Raw genomic sequence first — 9,867 nt, forward strand, 5'->3', positions numbered from 1 at the left:
GGAATCAGATGAAACAGGAATCAGCTGTTGGAGTCTGGTGCCTCTGGCTCTGGCTGAAGGCAGGATGCCTCCTTTGGGCTTTACGGGGAGAATCTGGTTTGCACAATATTTTCTCTGTGCAATGCTTTGACCTCTGGAAATGCTGTTCACAAGCCTGGAAGGCTGTGTGTGTCCCTCCCTGCTTCAGTGAGGTTTCCTTTATCTGATGTGCACGATCTTTGCAGTCAAATGGCTCTGATTTGGAATCTCGTCTCTGCCTTGCAGAAGAATGTCATTTTGCCCCTTGGAGCTTCACCTTCCTCATCTGGAAACTGGGAATAATTGTAGTACCTACCTTATAGGCTTGTTCTGAGAACCCGGTTAGCTTGACAAGAACCTAGCCCAAGGCCTAGCATCTTGTGGATGAATGGGAAGGGGGTTTTATTGAGAATGGTAATTGTTGTGTTGTACCTGGGGTTGACACATACACTTCAAGAGGCAGCCTGGTGCTGGGGAGCGAGCCTTGGAATAAGAATGTAGAGGTGGGAGTTCAGCCTCTATGATTCCTCAATTTGCTCTGAGACCCTGAATGACATACATTCCCTTTCCAAGCATTGATCTGCTCTCTTCCCTCATATTCAGTTAACCCCCTAGGAGGAGGAAATTGGGTTGAGATAGATCCACATCCTCCAGGTGGCCTTGGAGCATCCCAAGCCAGCACGTGCCTATTGGGAACCTGGTCGGGAGCAATGGTTGGTCACTGGGGTTCCAACCAAGCCCTCCACAGTTACTTCTGGGGGGTTGAGTGCACTCACTACACAGGAATGAAATGGTCACCAGGAAGAATTCTTCCTCAGCTTTGTCATATTAGAGGGCTGGGAGGGCCTGATTCCCTGGAACCTGCCTTTTCAACCTGATTTCCCATACTTCTTTCCCTGAGCCAGATCCCATGAATTCTCTCTCTTCTCCAAGCAGGCCCCTTGATTTTCCACCTTGGAACTCACTTTCTTCCTCTCTTCCTCCCTCCCTTCCTTCCTTCCTTTCTTCCCTTTGTTCTTCCTTTCTTCCATTTTTCTTCTTCCTTTCTTCCATTTTTCTTCCCTCCTTTCTTTCCTCCCACACCTCCCTCCTCCTCTCCCCTTCTCACTTCCACCCCCTTCTCTCCCTTCCCCTCCTCTTCCTCTCATTGCCCAGGCTGGAGTATAGGGGCATGATCATAGCTCACCACAGTCTTGAACTCTTGGCCTCAAGTGATCCTCCCACCTCAGCCTCTTGAGTAACTAGGACTATAGGCATGTGCCACCATGCCCCAATAATTTTTTTTACTTCTTGTAGAGACAGGGGCCTCACTGTGTTGCCCAGGCTGGTCTTGAACTCCTGGCCTCAAGTGATCCTCCTGCCTGGGCCTCCCAAAGTGCTGGGAATACAGGTGTGAGCCACAATGCCTGGCCCACCTCAGAACTTTTGATTCTGGTGTTCACTCTGAAAGGAATATAGATTTCCCCTCATTTCTACCTGAGGAAATTCAGCTCAGACCCTTCAGGGCCTGCCATGACATGAACTCTGCCTTCCAAGACTAGACTCTGTCCATCTCCCATCAGACTAGGAGTTTCCACCAGGCAGGGGCTGGACACGTCAGAAAACAGAGGCCTGGATGGATAACCCTTTCTGTGTAAAAATTGCATTATGCAGAACCAGCCATATTCTCTGGAGCTCTCAGGTAATTTCCATGGTGGTCCCCCCAACCCCTCATTGCTTTAGAGATTCTGCATACTTCACTAAGGAATCATTGACTCCTCTGAAAGGTTTTCAGATAAAACCTGTCACTATCACTCTAAGCAGAGGTCGCTAATTGATAGTACTCCTGGGACCAATAGTGGGACATTGATTTGATCAAACACTATGCTTCTCATGGTATTGAATTTAAGTACTTTGGGTGTGGTATGGAAGCTGCAGTTAGCTGCAGCTCCACAACTGCCATTTCCTTAAACCCAAGTACACTTAATCTCCCTGGCCTCTGAAGGGATGTGAGTTTGTGATCACTCTAAAGTGTTAGAACAGCAATTCCTTTAAAATAACTAACAAGTTTAAAAACTTTAAAATCATAATACATGCACTATAGATAAAATTCCATTTAAAGGGTATTCAATAAAGGAAAATTCCCCTCCTGCACTCCAGGGCCACAGCAATAACCATTTCTGTGTATTCTTCCAGAAATGTTCTAAGAGCATGGACCCTTAAAAAATATGTGCAAAGCTTTATTTATTTATTTATTTATTTTTGAGACAGAGTTTCGCTCTTGTCACTTAAAAAAAAAAATTAGCCGAGTGTGGTGGCACATGCTTGTAGTCCCAGCTACTTGGGAGGCTGAGGTGGCAACCGTGACTGCACCACTGCACTCCAGTCTAGGTAACAGAGTGAGACCCTATCTCAAAAAAAAAAAACAAAAAAAAAAAACAGAAACAGAAAAAAAGAAGCCACCGGCCTGGCCTGGCATTGCCCAGCTCAGTCAACAAAACATCCTTTTTTTTTTTTTTTTTTTCTTCAGGAAAAGTCATTACAAATGTTTGGCCAAGGGCAAGTCTATCATGTCTCCCAGAAATGGGCCTGCCTTAGTATCCCTTCTATGCCCAGGAACTAGCTAGAAAAAGCTTGAAGGAAATCTGGTCTCAGCATAAACACGATGATGGATTTCACAGTGCAACAGCTGGGAGCCCATAGTCAATTTTGCTTTCTGTAATTAGAGGTCTGTGGGGTGCATTCCTATGCACAGATGGCACTGTGATTCCCATTTTACAGAGTAGGCAGAATTTCAGAAAAATTCCAGGGTCTGCCTGAAGTCAAAGTCAAGTGGTGGAAGAGTCAGGATGAGAATCCACACCTCTCAATATTCATCCCCAGCTCCTTCCTAGGTGATATTGGGCCACAATTCAGAGGTGGAGGTTAATGGATTCTTAGGACTTTTTTTCCCGTTTTTATTTATTTATTGAGGCACCACTGCACTGTGTCCTTGGCAACAGAGTGAGACCCTGTTGCCCAGGATGCAGTGCAGTGGAGCCATCATAGCTTACTGCAGCTTCAACCTCCTTGGATTCAAGTGATCTTCCCACCTCAGCCTCCCAAATAGCTGGGACTACAGGTGTGCACCACCATGCTGGGCTATTTTTTTTTTTTTTAACTTTTTGTAGAGAAGGAGTCTCCCTATGTTGCCCAGGTGAAGGGAGCCAGCCCCTCCACACCTGTGGGTATTTCTCATGAGGTGGAATGAGAGACTGAGAAAAGAAATAAGACACAGAGACAAAGTATAGAGAAAGAACAGTGGGCCCAGAGGACCGGTGCTCAGCATATGGAGGACCGGCACCAGCACAGGTCTCCGAGTTCCCTCAGTATTTATTGATTACTATTTTCACTATCTTGGCAAAGGGAATGAGGTAGGAGAACAGGGTGATCGTGGGGAGAAGGTCAGCAGGAAAACATGTGAGCAAAGGAATCTGTGTCACAAATAAGTTCAAGGGAAGGTACTATGCCTGGATGTGCACCTAAGCCAGATTTATGCTTCTCTTCACCCAACCATCTCAGTATAACAAAAAGTAACAGTGCAGCATTGCCACCAGCATATCTTGCCTCCAGCCACAGGGCGGTTTTCTCCTATCTCAGAATAGAATGAATGTACGATGGGGTTTTACACCTAGACATTCCGTTCCCAGGGACATGCAGGAGATGAAGGCCTTCATCTTATACGAATCCTCCTCAGCACAGACCCTTTATGGGTGTCGGACTGGGGGACGGTCAGGTCTTTCCCTTCCCATGAGGCCATATCTCAGGCTGTCTCAGTGGAGGGAAACCTTGGACAATACCCAGGCTTTCTTGGGCAGAGGTCCCTGCGGCTTTCCGCAGTGCATTGTGCCCCTGGTTAACTGAGAATGGAGAATGGCAATGACTTTTACCAAGCATATTGCCTGTAAACATATTGTTAACCAGGCACATCCTTCACAGCCCTAGATCCCTTGAACCTTGATTCCATACAGCTTATGTTTCTATGAGCACAGGGTTGGGGCTAAAGTTACAGATTAACAGCATCTCAAGGCAAAACAATGTTCTTAGTACAGATCAAAGTGGAGTTTCTTATGTCTTCCTTTACTACATAGACACAGTAACAGTCTGATCTCTCTTTCTTTTCCCTACACCCAGGCTGGTCTCAAATTCCTAGGCTCAAGTGATCCTCCCATCTCAGCCACCCAAAGTGCTGGGATTACAGAAATGAGCCACTGTGCTTGGCCTCTAAGGGAATTTGGATTTAACATTCCAGGATAGGAAAGCAGGGCTGCGTGCTTCAAGTTCAAGAGTTACCTGCCCCTGGGATTTGTAATGAGATCACCATTTCAACAGAGGTCATTCTGAGAAATCCTCAGGGCCAACAGCATGTCCCTGTTTATCTGACAGGGTATTATAAACTTCACAGAAACTTCTCAAACTAAATTTAATTGACTTTGGAAATAAAGTGATTCCTCACTTTTGGAGTGGAAAAATTAAAGGTTCATGAAATCAAACAGAGGCCTAGAATCCCTGTTCCAAGCCAGGCTGTTAGGCTGTGGGGCCATTTCATTCTCCTCTACTATAGGATTGCATTCAAGCCTCCACAGACCTTCTTCCCGGGTTGTCCGAGTAAAAGGCCACTCTACTCTGAGTCCAAAAGAACAGAGTGAACTGTTTGGGAAAAGGCCATGGACCCTCTCAAAAGCCCTCAACCTTAATCTCTCCCACTTAGGATATGAAATCCTGGTCACACCATGTCCAATTCTGAATATTTAAAAAGAGATTTAGGCTGGGCGCGGTGGCTCATGCCTGTAATCCCAGCACTTTGGGAGGCTGAGGTGGGCGGATCATGAGGTCAGGAGATCGAGATCATCCTGGCTAACATGGTGAAACCCTGTCTCTACTAAAAATACAAAAAAAATTAGCTGGGCATGGTGGCAGGCGCCTGTAGTCCCAGCTACTCAGGAGGCTGAGGCAGGAGAACGGTGTGAACCCAGGAGGTAGAGATTGCAGTGAGCCGAGATAGAACCACTGCACTCCAGCCTGGGCAAAAGAGCGAGACTCTGTCTCAAAAAAAAAAAAAAAAGATTTAAAAAGGAGCAAAGAGCAATGGCTGGGCCCAGTGGCTCAGGCCTGTAATCCCAACACATTCAGAGGCTGAGGCAAAAGGATCACTTGAGCCCCGGAGTTCAAGACGAGCCTGGCCAACATAGCAAAACTCCATCTCTATTTTGTATAACAATCTAAAAAAAAAGTAAAATGTTGAAAAGGAGGAATGAAAATTATGTTTTCTCAACTGTGAAAAAAATGCTCAGGGGAAAGGAAATGTATCACAGTACTAAGATGTTGACTAGGTTAGGAGGATGGGAATATTGTGGCTGGACGATATTTGTTTTCCCTTTTCTAAACATCAGCATGTAAAATAAATTTCTGACCAGGTGTGGTGGGTCACGCCTATAATCCCAGCACTTTCGGAGGCCAAGGCAGGCAGAGCACTTGAGCCCAGGAATTTGAGACCAGCCTGGGCAACATGGTGAGACCCTATCTCTACAAAAAAAATGTAAAAAGATATAAAAAATAATAATTAGCTGAGCATGGTGGCCAGTGCCTTTAAGTTCCAGCTACTCAGTAGGCCAAGGTGGAAGGGTCACTTGAGAGGAGGCAGAGGTTGCAGTAAGCCGAGATTACACCATTGCATTCCAGCCTGGGCAAAAAAGAGAGAAACTCCGTCTCAAAAAATAAATGAATAAATAAATAAATAAATAAATAAATAAATTTCTTGGGATTCCGGTTCTAAGTAAGATACAGTCAACATAGTCTGTCTCTCCCACTGGCTGAAACTGAAAGCCCTGGACAGGCGGAATGAAGCAGCCATATGAGGACTCTGAAAAAGAAATATTAACAAGGCTGGTGCAGTTGCTCATGTCTGTAATCCCAGCACTTCAGGAGGCTGAAGCGGGAGGATCATTTGAGGCCAGAGGTTTGAGAACAGCCTGGGGAACAAAGTGAGACTCTGCCTCTAGAAAAAATAATTTTTTTTTTTTTTGGCCAGGCACAGAGGCTCACACCTGTAATCCCAGCACTTTGGGAGGCCGAGGTGGGTGGATCACTTGAGGCCAGGAGTTTGAGAACAGCCTGGGGAACAAAGTGAGACTCTGCCTCTAGAAAAAATAATTTTTTTTTTTTTTGGCCAGGCACAGAGGCTCACACCTGTAATCCCAGCACTTTGGGAGGCCGAGGTGGGTGGATCAGGAGGTCAGGAGATTGAGACCATCCTGGCCAACACGGTGAAACTCAGTCTCTACTAAAAATACAAAAATTAGCTGGGCTTCGAGGCACGTGCCTGTAATCCCAGCTACTAGGGAGGCTGAACCAGGAGAATCGCTTGAACCAGGGAGTCGGAGGTTGCAGTGAGCCGAGATCGCGCCACTCCAGCCTGGCGACAGAGTGAGACTCCATCTCAAGAAAAAAAAAAAAAAAGAAAAAATAATGGTTTTTTTGGTAGCAGCATTATCAGTAGCGGCCAGAAAAGCAATTAAAAACTCTGACAGCAGAATCCTTTTATCTGACCAAAGGATCTGTGTTCTGAAAAGTGGAAGAGGAAAATCTTGATTGCCTTTTTTCTCTCTTCATTCTGTCACTTGGCCCAAGAGTACACCTCGCCATGGAAGCGACCTAACAGAGCAGGGAGACTAACGGCCCCAATTTCTAGCTAGAGGACCAGGAAAATGTCTATCAAGAATACTTCTATTTTTGTGCACAAAAATTAGTCCTATCTAAACACTAGGCCTTAAATTCGACTTTTAAAAAAATACTTCAGAATTTTGAAGGCATTTGTGTATTCTACTGCTGTATATACAAGTCGATCAGAAGTGATACCTGTGCAGACTCTGCCCTGAAAAGAATCAGTTCCATGACTTGACTTTTGTAGTTTAGACTTGAAAACTGCTGACACGCCCTATAGGGCAACACAGGCGCAGTTTCGAAAACCCGACCCCTACTGTCTATTACCTGCATCTGAGGGCAGCACAGTGAGGGGACATCTTTGGTTTTGATTTTTACAGAAGGCTCCAGTAGGGACTGCATTTTAATAGGCACTGGTGTAAGGGGGACTTTGGTCAATCTTACCAGCTCTGAAGGCGGAGTTCCCTGAAACTGGATCCAGGCCCCAGCGGGGACCGTGTGGAGAGTCAAAGGGATCCTGAGGTCTTGCTGGTGCGGCCCAAAGGCACCGGACGTTGGGGCCAAGATGACCTCCGCGCTGCCATGAACTAGGCCATGGGACGCGGGCTCTGCGCCGAGCCTGCAGTCCTCGAGGAGTCTCTCGGGTTCCTCCGTTTTGATCACACCTTCTCAGATGGCCGCCGGGCTTTTGCCTTCCCCACCTTGCATCCTCCGCCTCCAGCTTGCCCTTCTCCTTCCCTCGGAATAGTTGACGGCCGGCCCGAGGCCTTCCAATTTGACCGCCCTGGAGGCTCTAGGACCGGTGCCGACGGCCCCACGAGGCCCCACCGACGGGTCCAGGCAAGGCCCTAGCTCCTGCTTCTTGGCCTTGAAGTGCAGCGCCCGGGGCTGCACCAGGCAACTCGGGCCTGCAGGGGGCGCCCGGCCGCGGCAGGAGGCGCAGGACAGGCCTGAACTGCAGCTGGGAGAGGAAGCGGCGCCCTTGTCCGGAGCGTGGGGCTGTGGTAGCAGCAACACCTTCTCTGGCTTCACCTCCAGCAGCCGCTGCGCCGCACAGGGCACCAAAGCCTCCCTACACTAGGAGGCCACGGTAGCAATGGCGGCCGTGCATTGCATGGGCAGTGACGGAGGGGTCTCCACAGCCACTGCCCAAAAGGAGGTGCCCTCGACCGGCGGCAGGGACGCAGCGGGACTCAAGGGGACCTGCTGAGGCAGCGGCTCCTGCTTAGCTCTTTCCGTGGGGGTTGGGGGATGCCCCGGCCTGGATTGTGAGCTCCGCCGTTTGTTGGCAACCTTTCCCCTCCCTGTTTGGGTTAAGACCCTTGCAAGGCCTTTGCTACTCAGAACCCTATGCGGTTCAAAACACAGCTCTATGTCTCAGCCTCACCCAATCACAAGCGACCAATACTCCTGTCCAGCCAATCACAGGCAGGTTTTGTGGCTCTTCCCAGCCCATACTCTGGCCTCCTGCTGAGTCCTCAAATCACGCTTGATGGCTGGAGCCTCAGGGCCAGTTGCCCATTTTCGCTCAGACTCGCCCTCTCTTGCGGAGTTCTCTCCCAGCATTGTCGTTAGTCATCCTTCCCCTGCCCGGAGCTGCGACAATGGCATTGCCCAGGAAACGTTGTGCTTCCAGTCTGCTGACCTCCAGGGAATAAAGTCTTTGGTGTTAAGACACGCGACGGCCTTGTGCACTGGCTTTGTGCGGCCTAAGTAATCTGTCGGCCCTGAGTATCACCAGGGCTTTTGAATCTTTGCCAAGGGAGAATGGGGGAGATTTTGCAACTTACCAGTAACCCATTAGCTAATCTTGCTGGGAAAAGCTTTCGACTTTGTGCAGTTGTTGTTCTAGTTAAGCTTTCAATTAATCACCAGGTCCTGTGGCCCTACTTCCAAAATATTATACATCCCAAATTCATCCACTCCTTTGGGTCTCTACTGCCATTATGCTGTTCCAGGCTCCCACTGTCATTCACCTGGATACTGCCAAAGCCCTGTAAATAATCTCCCTGTTTGTCAGCCTTGCCCCACTACACTCCAGCTATCTTTTGAAAATACAAATCTAAGGTTGCCACACTTTTCCTAAAGCTTTCCATGGCTGCCCACTGATACGTGATAAAAGTCTAAAATCCTTGACAAAGCCTTAAAATCCCCAAATGACTTGAGATCTAACCTACTACTACTACTACTACTACTACTAGGTTGGTGCAAATGTAATTGTGGTTTTTGCCATTAAACAGTTACCACTCTAGCCCTGAGTCTTTGGGTTTCAGCCACTTTGGCCCCCTCATCATTCTCTTTCTACTGAAGGGTCTTTAAACATGCTCAGTGTGCTACTCTTTCCTTTATGTCTCCTTAATTCCTCCTACCCAGTTTTCAGTGCAGCTCAACTGGGACTTCTTCAGAGAAGCTTTTACTGACTCTGAAAATCAGATCTAATCTTGGTCTACTTACACCTCTATCACTTCATTTGCTTACCACGATTTGTAATTAGAATTTTCAGTGTGATGATTCCACTGCCTCTCCTACTTGACTATAAAGTCTTTGAAGGCAGAATTATTTGTGTTTTGCCCGTCACTGAATCCCCAATGCAGATCATTGAGCCTGGCATATAGTACTCAATAAATACTTGTTGAATAAATAACTGAATAGCAACTGTGATAGAGTAATAATAAAATAGTAATAATCACTACCTGTGTTAAGGGCTTACTCTTATGCTAGACACTGTTCCAAAGCCTTTCTATGTTTATGCTTCTCCTTTTACTAGGGCTGTGTTTATTTCCATTACACATCACCAAGAAAAACAAAAAGACATCCTGTATTAACATTTGCTGCATTTCTAAATGACATTCTGGCCAAAAGCTATAGTTTATCTTGACGTAGATGATTTTTGCAATCAAGACAAGTTATCACTCAAAGAAGACCAACTCCAGTTCATTGTCTAATCCTGTGGTATCAAATGTGGTCAACAGGAGTTCTTACACCTGGCAGATAGACAAGGGCAATGATTTTCAAACTTTTTTTTTATTTCAAAAACTCTTTATACCATTAAAAACTACTGAAGATCCCCGAAGAGCTTTTGTTCATTTGGATTTTATCTATCAATATTTACTAAGTTATAAACAAAAACTGAAATTTTAAAAATAGCTATTAACTCATTTAAAACAA

General features: G+C 46.7%; 1 pseudogene; it reads right to left on the reverse strand.

Moving 5' to 3' along the window:
* Window positions 1-539: 539 nt before the first annotated feature.
* LOC105515869 lies at window positions 540-8,265 on the reverse strand (annotated as a pseudogene).
* Window positions 8,266-9,867: the final 1,602 nt, after the last annotated feature.

The sequence above is a fragment of the Colobus angolensis genome, unplaced genomic scaffold (assembly GCF_000951035.1).
Source record: "Colobus angolensis palliatus isolate OR3802 unplaced genomic scaffold, Cang.pa_1.0 Scaffold27, whole genome shotgun sequence".
Classification (NCBI taxonomy): domain Eukaryota; kingdom Metazoa; phylum Chordata; class Mammalia; order Primates; family Cercopithecidae; genus Colobus; species Colobus angolensis.